General features: G+C 45.5%; 1 protein-coding gene across 9 annotated transcripts in view; it reads left to right on the plus strand.

Moving 5' to 3' along the window:
• Positions 1-20,022, plus strand: part of AMOTL1 (angiomotin like 1) — a 155,661-nt gene that overhangs the window by 32,828 nt on the left and 102,811 nt on the right. The window contains exon 1 of one of the 9 annotated variants that reach the window (XM_025993253.2): positions 43-443. The exons of 7 other annotated variants lie outside the window; for them this stretch is intronic. The gene's annotated coding sequence lies outside the window, so the exon portion shown is untranslated. Of the gene's footprint in view, positions 1-42; positions 444-20,022 lie in introns of those variants that run through there. One more of the 9 variants, XM_072726215.1, reaches the window with a different exon arrangement.

Here is a 20,022-nt window from a genome sequence, read left to right on the forward strand (position 1 = left end):
TTGGGGGCGCCGAGACGCGGTCAGCCGGAGGGGGCGGGGAGGGGGCAGGGACCCCGGTCACGGTCCCCGCGCGGCGGGAGCGGCCTTCTCCCGGCGCGTGTGCCCTGGGGTGGCGGGGAAAGTGCCAGGTGTGGCGTGAGTGTGCGCGTGCGCGCGTGTCCAGGCCGCCGTGCGGCTCCGAGGAGCCGGGAGCAGGAGACTCCCCGACCTGGGCCTCTGGAAGCGCGGGACCCGTCCTGCCTGGAAGGACGCGCCGCGGCTGGCTCTGCCCGGGAAGGACGTCGTGAGGACGGTCCGTAGCCCGAATCTAACCAAGCCGAGGGCCCCACGGGCTGCTCCAGTCCCACCGGGCAGCTGCGTTCCTAACGCCCCGCGTTCTGTTCCTCGTTCAGCCCGTGGGGGTCTGGAATAGGGCATCGCATGCTCTGGTGGTGCCTGTCCCTGTAAGTACAGATTGTGGTGGGTGAACTGCGACACTCTTGTCACAGGCAGACTTCTTGTGCGGAGAGGAGGAAATTTGCATTGTCAGGACCCCTCTAAATATTCCTGCCCCCAGTCTCACTCTGCTGGCTCCGTGCCACCGTGGTTTCTTTCTCTTTTTCTTTCCCCACCTCTCTTTCCCGGGTAGTTGAGCTGCTAACAATCTGGGCTGTCAGATCTGTCCTTGCTGTTCTTTTATCACCAGCTTGAATATCTGGCCTTCCTAGCATGGAATGACAGCTGTTTGAAAATGTTTATCCACAGTAACATTATCCTCAGCCTTGTTTCTGGTCAGCCTCTCCTCCTGGGATCTGCGGCCTCACCACAGCCCACTCCACCTGAAGTAAAATTCCACCTCCGCAACAATGACTTCCGTTCATTTTTGCAAGCCAGGCACCCAAAATAGGTTGGATCAAGGATGTCATTCTGAGGCAGGGGAGAGTACCTTGTTTTGTTCACCAGATGCATTTCTGACCAGTTGGGAGGCAGTCGTGTCTCCATTAATGGCATCATAGATTAAATGCATAAACAAAACTAGCTTTTAAAGGCTCTCACTATGGTGAATCCTTTTATGAACTGAAAATAACATCCAAACTATAGCTTTGCATGAAGTGATTTATTAAGAGGGCAGATTCATGGTGATCTGCTCCACTCATGTGTAATTGTGCATTAATGACACCCCCATTGGCACTCTACAGTGTGACAGAAGCTATTTGGTTCTGTTAAATTATAGATAAGCATAAGCAGTGGCAGGCTTAGCATTCCTCGCTCTGAGAAACCGCCTGGATCACTCCTAAGTTGTTCGCATTCACAAGGTGTTTGACCTTGTTCATTTCCAGATCTACCTACTTCCAGGAGCAACAGACTGGACAGCCCTCAGTGCCTGGGCACTAATAAATGGGGTAGCCCTTCACGTTAGGGGTAGGGAATAGAAGGCAACCTTTTTTCTCTTCGGTTCCCCTGCAGGAAATGCCCAGTTTCTCATTAGGAGATGAGACTGTTAGAGGAACTGTGGAGTTCCCTACTGGGACTCCTGAAATTGCAGGATGACTGAGCATGGGAAACACCAGTCTGAGAACCTGAGGCCCGGGTTCTCACTGCTTCCTTGTCCTTAACAGATATGTCAACTAGTCTGTTTTCTCACCTTTGAAGAGTGGGGGTTGTGCCAGGTGACCTCTCAGGTGTCGTCCACTTCCAGCATCCTGAGATGCTGCGAGGAGCACTAAGCCAGAAGAGGTCCATAGCTCTGGGTACTTATTATTCGTTTTTTTTTTTTTTAATTTTTATTTATTTATGATAGTCACAGAGAGAGAGAGGCAGAGACATAGGCAGAGGGAGAAGCAGGCTCCATGCACCGGGAGCCTGACGTGGGATTCGATCCCGGGTCTCCAGGATCGCGCCCTGGACCAAAGGCAAGCGCCAAACCACTGTGCCACCCAGGGATCCCGGTACTTATTATTCGTATTCGTGTGCCATGCTGTTTGCGTGCATGGTGTCTCCAAAGGGTTATTCTTTCCCTGAGAGAGCAGCTCACTGGATGGGACTGCGTTGTTTCCATGCTGCTCAGATCAAAGAGGAAGCTGGCATTTCTCCCTTGGAAAGAGTCATGACAGTTTTTGGTGCTTTTTTTTCAGAAGCCCAGTGGGAAAAATGCCTCTTATGGCATTTGATGAGCTTGTCAAGCAGCCATTCTTTCTGGCACACAGATGAGCACAGAGTCAGCCCCTGGCCAGAATATTAGAGAACAGGTAGATGGAAGTTATAAAAACTTACTTTGAGGGGCGCCTGGGTGGCTCAGTCAGTTAAGTGTCCGACTCTTGGTTTCAGCTCAGATCATGATCTCAGGGTTATGAGATTGAGTCCCGAGTTGGGCTCCCCGCTGGGTGTGGAGCCTGCTTGGGATTCTGTCTCCCTCTCTCTCTCTGCCCCTTCTCCCCCTCCATTCTCTCTCCCTTTTTAAAAACAAACAAACAAAAACTTAGTTTGAATTCTATCTTTGTACTTACTTGTAACCTTGGGCAGGCGACTAAACTGCTCTGAGCCTCAGTTATCTCCTCCACCCAAGGGGAGACATTGCACAGATGTTGTAGACAGTCTATGTAAAGTCCTTGTACCATGTGTTGTGTGTGTAGGTCCTCAGGAAGTGCTTGCTGCTGTTATTTATTATTCTTATTCATTTGAAAGGCACTTATTTCCTGTGTGTGAAGGGTGGGATGGCTCTTATCAATTGTCCCACCTATTAACCAATACCATTTTTATTTCTAGAAATTTCTCTGCAACTTCCCTGGTCTCCAAAAACAGATGCTCAGGGATGGTGATTAGGTCAATTGAATTATTTAGTGATTTGTCCCTGAAGAGCATGTGGAATGGTTTTTCATCTGAGGCCTTTGGTGACAATCCCACTACTTTCTTGTGTGGCATGATTGGCAGTTGGTATCACCTCCAAATTTTCACTGGCCCCTTAGCAGGTTTATTCTCAGTATTGTAGCAAGATCATGTAATGAAATTGGGTTATGGAAAAAGGGGGTTTTGAAAAGGAAGTAGAAAAAGGAGTCTATCCCTAGATGAGTGGCGTGTAGAAGGCTGCCTATGATGGAGAATCCAGAAAGAAGCCCTCTCTCTGTGATGGTGCCATTTTCTGAGGAGGCAAAGCCTATGCCTCTTCACTGCCTTTCTATGGTCCCATCCATGGACATAAGTGCTGGCCATCTGAGCAGGAAAGAATGCCTGGAGAGTTGAGATGAACCCAGATGTGACCATGTCTGCCCCTGTCTAGTAACTTATATCCACTCCCCACTACCTAGAAGATAGATAGTTGGTTAGGCATGGGAGGACCTCCATGATCTGTGCCACCCCCACCCACTATAACTTTCTAGTTATATTTGAACCACAGGGCAGTACTCTCAATTCAGCTCCATTCCCTGTGCCTGCATGCCCTTCCTCCTTCTTCTCCTTTGCCCCTACCCCTCCTTCAACACTAAGCTCATGTGTCCATGTCCTCAACCCTGTATATTCAAAGTCCCGAGACCAAGAGTTAACCCTGATCAGTTACATCAGCATTCCTGCAGTGTGGCCCTGAGCATCAGGGGGTTTTTTTGGTGTATTGCTTTTTCAAAATCACATTTCAGGGGCACCTCAGTAGCTCAGGTGGTTAAGTGTCCGACTTTTTTTTTTTTAATTTTTAATTTTTATTTTTTTTATTATTTATGATAGTCACAGAGAGAGAGAGAGAGGCAGAGACATAGGCAGAGGGAGAAGCAGGCTCCATGCACCGGGAGCCCGATGTGGGATTCGATCCCGGGTCTCCAGGATCGCGCCCTGGGCCAAAGGCAGGTGCCAAACCGCTGCGCCACCCAGGGATCCCCAAGTGTCCGACTTTGGCTTTCAGCTCAGGTCTTAATCTCAGGGTCATGTTGCTGGACGTGGAGCCTACTTAAAAATAAAATAAAATAGGGATCCCTGGGTGGCGCGGTGGTTTGGCGCCTGCCTTTGGCCCGGGGCGCGATCCTGGAGACCCGGGATCGAGTCCCACATCGGGCTCCCGGTGCATGGAGCCTGCTTCTCCCTCTGCCTGTGTCTCTGCCTCTCTCTCTCTCTCTCTGTGACTATCATAAATAAATAAATAAAAATTAAAAAAAAAATTAAAAAATAAAATAAAATAAAATAAATAAAATAAAAATTTCAAATGATTCTTATGTGTAGGTGAAGTTGTGAGCTTTTGTATTAGACGGTGGCCACCTCATTCTTTGTAAATCTAACGGCCACATATAGTGCCTGGCTTCAGTAAATGCTTGTTGAACAAATGAATGCGGGCCACCGCTGGGATGCTTTGCCTTTTCAGGTACATATCTCTGAGATTGGCCCCTCTGCTTGTTATAAGCAGGCTTTGGGGACTGAATCCATGACCTGTGCCCTGTATCTCTCTCTCTTTTATTCCTTCTTTAGGCTTATCCAGTTTATTTTTTGCCTTTCTTAAAAGTCAAAGTTTTAAAACCATTTTTTAGTGGGGTGCCTGGGTGACTCTGTCAGTTAAGCATCTGCTTTCAGTGTGGGTCATGGTCTGGGGTCCTGGGATCGAGCTCAGCGTCCAGCTCCCTGCTCAGTGGGGAGTGTGCGTCTCCTTCTTCCCATGCCCATCCCCCCCCCTGCTTGTTTGTCTCTCTCTCCCTCTCAGATAAATAAAGATAAAAAAAAAGATAAATAAAATCTTTATAAAAAAACATTTTTTTTTTAGTATAAAAGTTATTTTAGGAAATTTAAACATTGGAAAGAATGGGGGATAGTCCCCTCCCACCATCCAAAAGCAGACAGGGGCCATGTTCCCTTCACTCTTCCTAATCTGTTGCCCTCTGGAGCTGCTTGACCCTCTGGCACACCTCAGTAAGCTCAGTTGCTGCTGCTCAGACCCAGTGAACTTCCCTCTGAGTTCCAAAAGGAGTGCTCTGGAAAGTAGCATTCCTGCGAGCCACCAGGGTAAGTCCACTGAGGGCCGGCTGGTATACTGTGAGAAGGAGTTTGCTTATGCATTTCTGATCTTCCTCATTCAAGCAGGATGTATGGGGTTTATTAGAATAAATGATAACATTTGCATAACTTCTTTAAAATAATAACTTACATGCTTCCCAGCCTACCCCCTTGTCTTCTTTAGATACAAGTTGAGTCTGCAGCACTGGGTGATATAGTATTGATGTCTATCAAAGTGCAGCAGCTCTTTACGTATAAAATTAGTCAGGATAGGCGAACTGCTGTAACAAACAAACCTGAATGTCAGTGGCTTAGCACAATCCAGGCAGTGTTACTTGCTTGTCCTATAGTCTAGAGTTGAGTTGTGTCAATCTGGAAGTCACATACTCATTTTTCATATTCCAGAGGTGAGAACTAGTCCTGAGCCTCACCTAGATGGAGGAGGGTGGGAGACATAGTCTACTAATGTGCCAGGAGGGACAGAACACCCACATTGGTGATTGCCAGCAGTCTCTACCAGTCCTATTGCTCAGACCACAATGACGGAGCCCCATCCTGGCCACAGAAGTGCTCAGTCTCCGTTATTATTTAGGATACTGGTTTGTGGCTCAAACGAAAGCTGAAATGACAGTGACTTAAACAAGAAACAAATTAATTTCTCTTTCACTTAGAGCATGAGCAGTCCAGTGCTGCTGTGGTGGCTTCATTGTGCTCTGATGTCCTGAAATGTGGCTTCCATGCGGTCTAGGGTGGCTGCTTCAGCCCCCACCATCACATTCGCATTCCAGTCCACAGGAAAGACAGAGAAGGAAAACAGAGGGCACAACCCAAAAGCTGGGCGCATCATTTCACTATATTCCTTTGGCCTGAACCTTAGGCAGGTGGCCACACCTAGCTCCACGAGAACTGGGAAATTTGGGTGGGAGTAAGGTGGAGTTAACAGGAGAATGATTGGGAAGGATTCAGGTGGAAAGAGGTGCTGGATAATTAGCTTTTAAAGGAAGCCTGTCTTAGTGGTTATGAACATGGACTTGGAGTTGTACTGTGTGGGCTTTAATTTTATTCTACCTTTTCCTTGCTTCCTGACCTTGCACAAATTACTTAATTTAGATTTCCATTTCCTAATCTCTAAAACCATGTGTCAGCTGTTTTCTGACGCTCTGTTAGGCCCACTCACTCCTTGCCATTCTCCTCTGTGCCCTGGAAAACATACCTTTTGGAATGTGTCATCTGGCTTCCAGTGGGATTGGGCTAGTGAGAGGAACTGGTAGGATATGGGGGCAGAGTGAGGGGAGGCAGTGGAAAGAGAGATGTCAGGGTGCTTTTTCCCTGCCTGGCAGGCTGTGCTGTCCTAGGCCACAGCTCCTCCAGTCACCTTCTCTTACAGCTGGATTCAGATCTTGCTGGATTCTGGAATCTCCTCTCCTGACCTAGGTTGGCAGCAGCTCCCCACTATGGCTGTCCCTAGGGGGCTCCTTCACTGCTTGTTTCCCCTTAAGCCTGCTTGGCACACTCTGGTCAGCAGTGCCTTCATTAGACTCTCTTCAGGCACAGTCTGGGCACACCGTCCATTTCCTGCTAGGGTCCTGGCCGACAGGATGGGGATGGTAATAGTACTGGCCTCAGACCATGGGAATGAGAAATGAATCCATTGTCGGACTAATGCTCAAATGTAGAGACCATTGTGAAACGTTTACTCATTTCATGTCCCTAAGCAAGCGTTCTGATACCTTCAAGCATGGTCAAAACCTTCAGAATGAATTAAATAATATCGTTGCTCATCTGCCCTCCGCCTGCCACGTTAGGAGGATACAGCAATGCTCAAGAGTTGCAAACAAATCTGTTCCAAGACAAGTGTATCCTGCAACCAAAGTTTCTTCCTTTCCACTATATGAAGACAAATAAGGAGAAAGATGATGGGCTTATTATTCACCTATTCTTTACTGGGCACTTTACATATAGAAACCATCTGTCTACCCCAGCTTTCCACTTGGAGTTTGAAGCATGTCACCCACATGGATGCCCTCAAATATATTGACTTCTGAGGATTCGCTGGCTCATATTAATAACAGATCGAGTCTTTCTCTAAGGCTGCCCTCCAATTTTATGTCCAGGAATTCTCAGGAGTACTTATTTGCACCCACCATCAGTTTTGGCTGCTCTAGCCTTTTGTCAGGGGAGTGGGAATTCAGACATACCTCACTGAGGCCAGTGGACACCCTGTTAACTGCTCCATGTCCTCTATTCCTCAGAAACTGGTGGCCACACGATGCCAGCCATTGCTGGCAATGCCCCTGCTCACACCAGAACCTGGAGGCGTGGCATTCACTTGGGAGCTGGGCTGGTTTCCCCCGTCCTACCGTCCTACGTCCTACCGTCTACTGGCTGCAAGGACGAGGATACCACTGTACTTTGTCCTCTTCCAGCCTCAGAGTGGGCCTGAGGCCTTCTCATTACCACACAAGCCCAGACCCACCGAGGGTCTGGGATCAGGTTGGTGATCTGCCCCTCGCTGGCTGGCCTCCCAAACAGCCAGGGCCAAGTCACCCAGCCTGCCATCCACCCCAGATCTCTCCACCCTTGGAAGCCTGTCTGTCCTGCCTTCCTCTCACCCCAACCCCAGACACAGCTTCTGAGAGGGAGGGAGTGTTCACTCCCCTGTAGCTTTCTCTCAGGATGACTGACAGCAGGGACATTCAATTCTTTTACAGGAAACCTCGCCCTGCCTCAGGGTGTGGGCCGGCCTCCTGGCTCTCACAGAACAGCCACAGAAGCATTCCCCAGTGGGGTAGTTGCCTGCATTGGGCAGCTCAGATTCTTCCACGATTGATCTGGCTGGGGAGATCAGCTCATTTCATCCTCAGAACAACGCCAGGGAGCGGAAGGAATTAGTGTCACATTATGGAGGAGGAAACAGCGGCTCACACTGGCTGAATTATCTTCCCCAAGTCACACAGCTAGTTAGAGGCAAACCTTAGATTAAAAGTATAATCTCTGGCTTCAGAGCCAAACTGTTTCCTGGGGAGGAGACTGTACAAGTTGCCCTCCCCCCCAGGGCGATTTGGTTGCAAGTTGAATGTGATAAATCACGTAAAAGGAACTAGCACAGTAGAGTCTATGGCTGTACATATTTGCCAAATAAATGCAGGGATGATAGGTGCTCAAGATATATATATATATATATATACACACACACATTTTTGTTTGTCTTTAGGCCGACAAACAACCATCACTATGCTTCAGAGGAATTTCCCATAATGGCATCTGAAGCAACAATCAGAAAAATTTCTCCTAGCTTCTTCCTTCATTCACGTCCCGCTCTTATAGCCTAGAGTCCCTGTGTCAGGAAACCTCCTATGGTTCCCCTGATGGCACTCCTGCTATTCCTAAAGGAAACTAAACCTTTGCAGCAAGTGATTTGGGGCAGGGCAGTAGGAGCTTGGGGAGGAACCTGAGAACCTAACTGAGGACAAGTGGACTCAGGCTCACGTATAAAATTCATTGCCAGGCTCCTGATGTTTGTTTGTGAAATGCTACTGTGCAAGAGATGAAGCTTTATTTCAGGGCATTCTGGTTGGGAGACAGGAGGGAGCAGGAAAGGGAAATGATAATAAATTCTGGGGGATAAGTGGTTATTTACCTTGGCTAACCAGAAGAGTGAGGAAGCAGATATGGAATAATGGGATAACACACACACACACACACACACGCACACATGCACACAGACACACAGGAAAATGGGAAGGGCATTCTGCTTCCAGAGAGATGTTTTTACTAGGAATATATAGGCCTGTGTTGGTTATTCCTGAATGTTAAACACGGTGTGGCTACCTATAAACAATAATATTTCATCAGGGCAGCCTGGGTGGCTCAGTGGTTTAGTGCCGCCTTCAGCCCAGGGCCGGATCCTGGAAACCCAGGATTGAGTCCCGCATCGGGCTCCCTGCATGGAGCCTGCTTCTCCCTCTGCCTGTGTCTCTGCCTCTCTTTCCCTCTCTGTGTGTCTGTCATGAATAAATAAATAAAATCTTTAAAAAAATAATATTTCATCAATTTTACACACTACTGGAATCTAGAAGGTGTTAGTGACCAGCTCGACCTATTCAGGAGTGCTGTGATTATGGTTTCTGGGTCCCGTTCTTCCTGGATCATTCTGGAATGTGTCCTTTCTGTTTGTGCTTTTCTCACATCAGTTTTGCACATTAAAATGGTTTGGTACCTCTTGTACTCTCTTCCTCCCCCCTCCCCCTTCCCCACTGCCTCTTGCTCTCTGTCTCCCTCCAGGGCCTCATCTATGCCTCTGTTTCTCCATGTCTGTCTCCTCCCCCTTCCTGCCCTCTTTCCCTCCTTTCTTTTCCCATCTGAAGTTGGAATAAGGACAGAAAAAGCAGTGCTTGCCTTCCTAGGGCCCTCTGCCAGAAAATGGAACAGGTCAAATTATAAAAAAGGATAAAAAAAGAACACTCTTTGGCAAAATGGGGGAAACAGATGTTCAGGGGTGGCTTTGTGTGCTGCCTGCTGAAACACTCATTACCGGCTCACTAGTTATGGACATTCATCATCATGGCACACATGTGTGGTTATTTTAATGTCAAATATGTGTATATATTTATCTCTGCTTAATTCGCCTCTCCCCGTGGCCTTTGTACCCCCAAATCCACACTTGGCAAGATTACTGACCACCTGGTAGCAAGATTTATTTTCAAACTCAGAGGTTTGGTGGTTTTTTTTTTTTTTTTTAAACACTGCTGGGAACAGTGGGCATGAGCACCACATATGCTTTCAGGTCACTGTTTAATAGTAAATATTTTATGGAAACTTTGGGTTTTTAAGAGAATAGAGAAGGGACTTGTGGGTGCAGAATCTGGTCTGAAATGAACCCTACAGAAAGTTTGGGACTGAAGAGGAACTAGATGAGGAAGGTCTACCACTGGGATGTGTAACCTGCCAGGGCATTGGTGTTTCTGTCACCCAGAGGTTTGCTATTCACTGGCCGTTAACCAAAAAAGAAGTCCATTATTGTAGCTTTTGTGGTTGTCCAGCCAGAGAACTTAAGACTATCTCCTTAACACAAAATATTTTCTTTTTGGCTTCTAAAACCATCCCCCCCCCCCAAACTCAAACGAGGAATTCCAGATTCTGAACATTTGCTGTGGACTAGAGTATAACAGGAGGTTTTCTGTCCTGTGGGACCCTCATGTGGGTTAGCCTCATGTGACCACCTGCTGCCCTCACCTCCAGTGGCTCCCCTTGTCCTGTAGGATCAAAAGAGTTAGCACATCTAAAGGGCTCAGTACACTGCCTGACAAATGGCCAGCATTTAGTAAATGTTAAACATTTTTGCTGCCTCCTCCGTGCCTGCCCCCCGACTTTCCTTGTCACTTTCAGATATGTCTTCCTTCTCTGAACTCCATCCCATTTCTCCTCTCCTATTCTGCTCATATGGTGACACTGAAAGGAGAGAAAAGGGTAAAAGAATCAACCACAAAAGCTAGAGCCACCACAAGCTGAAACAGTGCATTTGAACAAATTAGAAAAAAAAATCATCCCCTCCAAGTTGATGAAGAGCAGAAGGGTTCCCAGTTTAGAGGGTAAAGTACAAGCTAGATTTCAGCCCCCCACCTCTACCTCATTCATTCCCTCGGCCTGGCACTCTGAACAGTGAACAGCCTATACAACTGAACATGGCAACCTTGATTGCACACGCCCAGTGTGACCTTCTCATGGATATTTCTTTCCTTTTCTGGGAACTCTTTCAGTGTTGTGTACATACTAAAAAAGACCAAATTCTCCTTTGATTAATTCTTTTAAAATAAACTTCCCCTGAATTATTTACGTGATAGGGTTTATTTTCTCCAAGTTCTGATCTTTTGAATAAAAAATATGTTCCAAACATGCAATACATATGCCAGTAGTTAACCAAAATGTGTTTACTCCAGTTGAAATGGGAGTTTTAAATGCACTGTTATAAAAAGAGCTGATACTCATCGAGTGCTTTCCACGTATTGAGTATCTTGCTAAGAAATTTATGTCAGTCGTCTTGAAACAATCCTATGAGGCAGGTACTATTATTTCCCTCATTTTACAGATGGGGAACTAAATCTTGGACAAGTTAAAGAACCTGCCAAGCCACACCTGGTAGGTAGCAGAGCCTGGGCTTGAGCCCAGCTCTGTTCTTCACTGCTAGGGTTTTTAAGCCACCATCCTCAGTTCTGGAGTAAGTTATGAGAACACAAACTCCTGATCCTCAGTGGCAGATTCTTGGCAGAACTGTGACTTGCAACCAGGTCTATCTGACTATAAAAAAATGGGCTGACCTATTTACAACACTTGCCAGAGGACTTGCCATACACCGCAGGCTAAGCTTGGGGGCATGAGGGTGAAAAGACAATCCTTTCTTCAAAGAAACAATGACCTAAGTCAGAGAGAAAGACCAATTAACAGAAAATTTACAAGGTGGAGCTCTGGCTCCTCCAAGCTGATGGGTACTTACTGACTGGGGAGGGTTATCTAAATTCTGTAGGCCTCAGTTTACTCAGCTGTGATATGGGAATGCAAATACCTACTTCATAGGGTAATTGGGAGGGATTAAATAGGATAACATATGCAAAGTGCTTAGCTCATAATTGGCATTCCGTGTGTGTTTGTAAGTATTATTGTGGGAAAGCACAATCAGGGAAGTAGCAAGGAGGGCCCTGGATCCCAGAGAAGAGGAACCTGATTCAATCATGGAGGTCGAGGGGAGGTCAGGCAGGCTTCCTGGAGGAGATCCGTTCTTCCCAGCGTGACCTGCAAGAGCAAGGGTACTGGGCATGAATAGCATCATATCTGTCTCAGAATAGCTGGTGGCAGTCATAGCTCCTCCTCTAGGGATGGAGGAACTGAGTGCTGAATAATGGAGAGCAGGTGAGTGAAGCTGAATCTGCCCCCCCCCCACGCTCCCCCCCCCCCCCCCCCCGACCCCCATACGTCTGGGGTTTGGCATGGAAATTCTACAAATGTAGAATGTAACCCCATTAACTCCTTCCTTAAATGCCAGGCAAGGCCTGATACCTCATGGAGTCTGTCCTGTTCTCAAAAGATCCTTATATTCTGCACAGTGGGTTCAGTGGGACAAAGCTCTAACAACACGTTCTTTAGAATTTCACTCCTTTTTCCATTATTAGCATCATTGTTGCTTTTTAGGACTATCAGCTCCTTGGCACTGACATTCCACACTGTTTACTAATGAGAGACTAGGAATCCTCTAAGTCAGGTTATATAGGGACATAACCCAGCGTAGGCAGGTATTTGTCAGCATTAGCAAACAAAACTATAGGATAGCCAGTTAAATTTAATTTTAGATGAACAGCAAATAATTTTTCTTAAAGTATATGCATGTCCTCTTCAAAATTTGAGACATACCATGTAAAAACAAATTTTGTTGCTTTTCTGAAATTCAAATGCAACTCATGTCACGTGTTTTTTCTGGCAGCCCTAGGTGTGGAAGTAGGATTCTGTTCTTTGCATTGAATTTTAGCTTGCTCTATTAGGGGGCATGATAAAACACAGCTCGGTTCCTATCATCAGGTGTTCAATCCTCATAGGACTCCATTTAGGTGCTTCTATCAATGAGACCTGATTGCTAGTGTTTGAGTTATTGTATAACCTCAATTAGAAAAGGATGTTGGAAATTAATCCTTCCTACTGTAGAAGTCCTAAACAACTTCAGGGATTTGATGCATGCTCTGTTTGTATAACATATAAACACAGAGCAACCCTTCCTGGATAGGCCACGTGACTTCTGGAATCTGGATATTAAGGTTTTGGTTTTCTACATTCTCGCTTGTGACAGAAGCTCAGGTCTGTTCTCTTTTGGAGAGTCAGAACATCCTAGTGTCCTCCTAGGAGTGAACACTCAGTGCCCTCCTCCTGTAATGTATGGTCACTCTGTCTGTGCTAGATCACCACCAGAGCAGTGATGCATGTGGGGGGGGCGGGGGTCCCGCTGCCTGAGGAAACCTGGTATTGCTATGCAGTGATCATCATTACAACAGATTCTTTGCAAGGAACTAAAACCTGACTTTCTCTTTCTTGCACCCAGTTGTCCCTGTTTTGTCTTATAGAGCTTTCAACATTTGTCTCCCTGTGACCCAGCATCAGGATACACTTTACACTGAGACTCACACCATACAAATTTTGATATACATACAACTGAGACAGAAGTTGTATGGGATAGTAATTATCCTTATTAGATTGGCTGTTTCTGGTAGTTTCCATTATGTTCTGTTTTACTTCTTTAAAATGCTGCTTAGCCTGTTCAACTAATTTCTACTAATGAGTTGCCAACTACTGTTTGAAAAACAATGCTCTAGAGTGTTATATGACAAATGGAGAATAAGTCTGTTCTTCCTTTCAGAAAGCTACCAAAATATTTGAAGATTGCAATCAAATTGTATCTTCATCTTCTCCACACAATGTACCTTTCTTAATGCCTCTGCTTTCTCCATTCCATCCTGCTCAGCATCTGCTGAGTGCTCTCCAGGGGAAGATGGTTTCACTCTAACCTGGCATTGAAAACTGAGCAGTGGCCTCACATACAGATTGACCAATACTTGGCACAGTGTATCATTAGACCCTTGATCCCAACCTCCCATCCAAGTTACTATTACTCCGTTAATCAATTCTCTTTGCTATGGTTACTTATTATTTTAAATTTACCTGAAATATCTAATCTAACCTATATTTTTCCTGTTTTGTCTCTAAGGGTATCTGGAAATGTTTTTTTTTTTCCTAGTTGGGGAGAGGAGGTACTCAAATCACAATGCCCATCATTCACATTTCCTGGATCTACCAATGAAATATGCCCAAACTCTAGAAATGTAAACAAAAAGTAACTGTGTCTAGCACAACAGTAATTAAATCTCTTCTTACAATGACCAGATTTTGAAAGAAAATGGATAACAGGTTAGTAATAATAGCTAATAATTATGAAGTGTGTGCTGCTTGCTAAGCACAGTGCTGAGAGCTTTACAATTCACATGCAACTGACTCATGCACTTCTCACAGCACTTTGAGGTGGATGCTACCATAATTGCTACTTAGTGAAAGAAGAAAAACTGAATTTTAATTAAGTCGGGTAACTTAACCAGTGGTGTAACTGATAAGTGGCAGAGGGCAAGTCGCTCCCAGGCCCATCTGACTCCTTAGCCTCTATCTTAGAATACTTAACTTAGTATTGAGTGCCACAGATTTGAAACTACCTCTGGAACATTAGTTATCTAGCATGGTGCTTTTGGGCGGGGGGCTCCATGGATCCTGCTCCCTCCCATAAGGAAAGGGAAGAACTTAGTATGTTACTAAGTTCAGGTCCAGACTGTCTAGATTCATCACTGCGTGCCCTGAGGATCAGGTCCCAGGGAGCTTCCAGTGGGGTGATGCTGCAGCCTGGAGGATGGAGAGGCATCCCTCCTGTCTAGGAGACCTGGGAGGAAGAACTGCTGGCTTGGGAAGCAACACAGTGCAGTGGTTAAGAACAAGAGCTCTACTCTGACAACAGGCTCAAATCCTGACTCTGAGTCAACCATGTATCATGTGATCTCTGGAAACTCACATAATCCCTCCCAGTCTCTTTCACTCACATATAAAACATGGATAATAGCACGATGTGACATATCCATGAAATGAGACAAGGTACCAAACCACCTGCCACAGGAGAGACACTACTTGGTGCATGCTAGTTCAAGACAGAAAGCTGGGTCTTCATCCTTCTTCTACAACAGGCAGAGGCCTGTTCCCTCTTAGGCTGGGATTCAGAGTTCATAGAAACATGGAGGTCCCCAAGTACTACACCAGTGGTTCTCAAAGTGTGGTCCACAGACCAGAAGCATCACTGTCATCTGGGAACTTGTTAGAAATGCAATTCTTGGGCCCCATCCTGACCTACTGAATCAGAAAATCTGGGGGGAAGAGTACTCCCCAGACAGCTGTTTAACAGGCTCTTCAGGTGACTGCGATAAAGGTGAGGTTTCAGAACGACTGCCCTACTGGTACTGAGGAGCCTGGGTCCTTCCCCGTTTTCAGTAGGACTCAGTCGAAGCCTCCGGAGAGGCTACATCTTGAGTGTAGATACTTCGAGCAAACACACAGACTGTGGAATTCACCGGCAGGTGGTTTCCATTTGATCCTCTTGTTATTGTTTATCCCAAGTTATTCATTTGCTGACGTTCCTTATCTCTCTCCCACTTAACTTGCAACTCATCTTGTATATGCCTTAAGTCACAAAGGCTGAGTGGAAAGGAACCGTTCGCAGGCGCTGGGTAGAGGAGAGGGGGAACATTCCTGTGGAACTCTTCCAGGGCCTATCCCTGCAGGCTCTCTCCTCCCTTCATCTCCTGAAGGTCTTCCCTCTTGTTGAGCTCTTCTCTGCTTCAGAGTCTTTGCACACACTGTTTGCCCGAGCCGGAACGCTCTCCCCCTCTTCTGCACCATCTTGGAGATGCCTTCCCTTTCCAGCCACCTTCTCCCTCCTTAGTGCCTGTTCCTGCGCCCTGCCCCTGTTCCTCATCACACAGAGACCAAGGTGTCATTGTAGATTGATCTATATACATGTAAGACAGCCTACATGACGGCATTCACGCACCTAGCAGAGTGTGTGTGGCTTATTACTGTAATCAATTACATGTTTAGAAGGAATGAACGAATGAATGTGCTTTCAGTAAATTATTTTACAGCATAAAATGGATCAGTTAAGATGTGAATTTTAACTCTTCCCCGCCACTCTGACCTTATGCTGTAACATTTTTTTTTTTTCTCCTGAATTGAACCACTCGGAGTGGCTGGAGCCATTAGGAAGAGTGAGAGGTTCCCCACTTCTCTGTCTTGGGCATTTAAAGTAGAAGACATGTCATCTTTAGTGCATATTCTAGAAAGAACCAGAACTGCCATACAGGTTGTGGAGGGACTATCCTTCTCACTGTTGTTTCTAGCTAAGAACAGAAAGGTCATATTTTTGGAATTAAATGACCAAGCATCCTTTCCAGAATGGCAGTTACAGGACTTAAGTATGAACGTTTTGACCTGAGTTATCTTCGGTTACTGTGACAATCCTTGTTTTTAATAGTGATTTTATGTTGCTATTGTTTCAGAAACTCAGTATGATTCCAGCTTTGGGGGTAAAAAACCCAAACGTGTCTATATCATAATTAAAAATAGAAAAAATATAATTAGCTTTTTGTTCATGGAAAGAGGAAAAGCAAGAAATAACCACATCATGATTGATATAATGTAGGATGAACAAAACTGAGGTGGTCTCCTGTTAGTCTGGATTGGATTCACCCAACAACTCAACAGAATGATCAATGTGGTCAGAAGCTTCGGACCCTGTAAATGGGCAACATTAATTACTCCGCTAACTCAGTGATTCTCAGCTGGGCACAATTTTACCCCATAGGAGACATTTGGCACTGTATGGAGACATTATTAGTTGCCATGCTTGGGGTGAGGTTGCTCCTGGCATGTGCTGGATGCTGCTAAAAACACCCTCCAATGCCCAGGACACTCCTCACGACAGAGACTGACTTGGGCCAAAATGTCAGTAATGCTGCTACTAAGAAACCTTGAGAAAACCAATCAACCGAAAAGTATGAGCTTTCAATATTCCCAAAACTTCTGTATTAAGAGTAGCAATTAATAATTAAAATGATCATTATTTATTAAATACCTGCTGCTTGCCTGCTACTTGCCAGTAGTTCCTAGCTACTGAGTCAGGATCTGATCTCAGTCTTGTTCGGGGTCACTGTCTCTACTCTCCCTCCTTAGTATTTGGGCATGTGTGCATTTTCCCTGGACATGATCGTGTCTACCCTCTGCTTGTTGGTTTTCTATAGATCAAATTAGGTGTTGAGCAAACACTAGGTAACCCACTCACAGGAGAAAGCCACTGGCAAGAAGAAAACGGTGTGTCGCTATGGATGGCGAAGCTAAAAACATCCAGACAGACAGGCCTCAGATCTGTAACTTACCAGATGAGCCTAACGCCGGGGTAGGACGGTAGCACCGAGCCTGGCCCTTAGTAGGTACTTCATATATGTTGGGAAATTTTTCTGTAATCAACAGAATCCTTGCATAATATTCAAATGGAGCAGAGTTTCCAAATGCCCTATTCTGTTATGTAACATTGAGTTCTTCCTAGAAGCAGTTTCCTCATCTCTAAGGCACCTGGTATTTCTAGAACTTCAGGGGTGCCTCACCTTGTGTATTTCCATTTGCTCTCTGTTTTTCACTCTTCCATTCTTAGTTAGAAGATGGAGCCCTCCCTAGCTCCTCCCTCTCTGCACACAATATTCCTCCCCTTCCCCATCTATTTTGAGGCCCTCCCAGGATTCCCTGAGTTTTGCTCCTGTCAGCAGCTTGCAAGATGGGGGCAGGGCATGTGTCAGAATCTCCAAAGGAAATATGTGCCATGTGAGAAAACTTATTTGAGAACATGATTTTGTATTTGGAAACAAGCAGGGGAAAAATTGACAACTATCGTCATGGCAAAACGGAGAACTGAAAGAAAAGCTTGGGAGAAATTGTCTTGCTTGGCAATGATATGGCAATGATCAGCTCTGCTGTGGGTGTGACCATTTATGTTTCTGAAAAGAAGAAGGAACTCAAAGGAAAATTCTGAGAAGCATGACGGTGTGTGCTTTCCTTTCCTGTGCCCATGTCTTCTCTGGTAGTACCCTCCTCCTCTGAGCACTTGGATTTCTTGGAACCTGCTCTTGGCCTGCTAGACAGAATCAATTACTCCATTATGCTCCTGTAGTGCTTTATTTTTAACTTCTAATATGTCATCCCTCCTCCTTTACCTTTATCATACTAAGCTCTGATATAGTGAATGCTTCCGAAAGGGAATCACAAGAGCACCATGGCCCCAAGGAGCCATTCGGGGACCTTAGCTCATGACCCTCAAGCTTCAGCATGCCGGGAGTCAGAATGGAATCTAGGATGTCCCCCTTCTGTAGAATTTGGGAGTGGGGACATTAGAAGCTTAACTCTATACATTTCTGGTTTATAAATCACACTTTGGGAAGCACTGCAGAACTTGGGCTTCAAAAAAATCTCCTGACATGTTCTGGAAGCAAAACAAGCATCTTGATAAGGACAGCCTGGCTACATTCAATGTTCATTTGTTTACTCAACAGGCATTGATTGGGAACTCCCAAATGTAGCAGGATCTATTTTGGGTGATGCTGTGTGGTAACTTTCCCTTCTGTGGTCATGATCACTCTCTTTTTGCCCTGTGTGTTTTCAGGCCCATTCTTAGGGCCCATCCTAGTCAATATATAGTAGTTGATAAGGACTTAACGAGGTGTGTTTGGAGGGTGCAGAGAAGAGTGAGGCGAAAGGAGGTTTGCATTTTAATAGAGAATTTCAATTCCTTGGTATTTTAGATCCTTGGAGGAGTAGAGAAGGGTTGCTTTTACTGAATTTCTATTGTGTGTCTAGTGCTTGATATGTATTACCTAATTTAGTCCTCACAATAAACCAGTGAGGTAAGTGTAATTATTCCCATTTTACAGAGGAGGAGGCTGAGGTTCATGTGATGCTATTCATAGCTGGAAGTAGATGGACCCAGGACTTGAAGTCAAAACTGACCCTAAGAGCACGTTCATCCTCCTCTACCTGACAGATGCCTCTGTCACCTGGTCTGGAACACCCTAGTACATGTCCTCTTTGGGGTTAAAGACTCTGAGTTTTCCCTAAGTGCGGGGGAAATCCTCACCTTTATAACTTTCCTAGGAGTGAGTAAAAGACAACTGGGTCACTTTAGAAAGAATGCTGACCTTTTGAGTGAGTATCTAGATCTAAAAAAACCACAGATGCTGATGGCGAACTACCTAATTGTTAGGAAAGCAGTGTTCAGGTTTCGTTGTAACCATTTTCAAAAAGTTTTTTAAAGATTTTATTTATTTATTCATTTAAGAAAGAGAGAGAGAGAGAGAGAGAGAGAGCATGAGCAGGGGGGAGGGGCAGAGGGAGAGGACAAGTAGATTCCCCATTGAGGGGGGAGCCTGATGATGTGGGGCTCCATCTCAGGACCCCCGGATTGAGACCTGAACCAAAGGTAGACGCTTAACTGACTGAGCCACCTACGTGCCCCTGTTGTTGACATACCTTGTTTCTGTTTGGCCCCAACTACAGTTGGAATCTGCAACCAAATATACTGTAAAATGTTATTGATGACCTGCTGCTAGTCAAATGCAAAGTCTTTTTCTCAGGCCCTGGTTCCTGGATCGTAGGTTCAGATATATATTTTTTTCCAGATATATTTGATGTGGAAGATGATTCATTTTTCTATATTTGATGTGGTGATTATTAATAGTTGAGGAAATTAAGGCACATGGAGGGGAAAAATTAGCCACCATGTATTTGACCCTGGTATTGTTACTTAGTATCCAATTTGCAGAGCTCAGACTAGGTCCACCTGCTGGAGCCCATAATCAGGACCTACCACTTCATGGCAAGTTTAGGAATCCGTAGCCCTTGCTGGATGGACTGTCTCAAAACTTCCTCAGGCTTCCAGCCTTTAAACTTTCACACTCTTCTATTTCTCCAACTTTCCCTCTTTTTCCTCCTCCTTTCCCTATTGTTTGTTCTTGTTTTTGTTGTGGTGGTTTTGGTCCTGAGCATTCTCCAAGTAAACCGATCTTCATAGCTTCATTTCTACCTTTCCCTACACCTCTATTCTCCACTTCTCACCCCGGTTCTTGTTCCTTCTTTCCTCTTGCCCAGAGGGCAGTAAAGTCTTTCAACAACTTTCTCAAACCAGTTCCCCCTCTTCACTTGGCTTCTCCCAGCATTGGTCCAATGACCCATGCTTCCAGGAATGGTTGGTCCATTCTTCCTATGATCCAGAGTCAAAAGGTGGCATAACTTGATTACCTTGTTCTTCCTCCTCTCTAGTCACTGGAAAAAGCAAAATCTTGCCTCAAAGACTTGATACCTTCACTGTATGTGGTATCTTCGAAGATTTGGTATCTGCATGGTAGCTCGTTCTTCCTTTCCCATTGCCTTGGCCCCAACCTCACATGTCATTGCTTCCTGAGACAG

Source organism: Vulpes vulpes, chromosome 11, assembly GCF_048418805.1.
Source record: "Vulpes vulpes isolate BD-2025 chromosome 11, VulVul3, whole genome shotgun sequence".
NCBI classification, from domain to species: Eukaryota; Metazoa; Chordata; class Mammalia; order Carnivora; family Canidae; genus Vulpes; species Vulpes vulpes.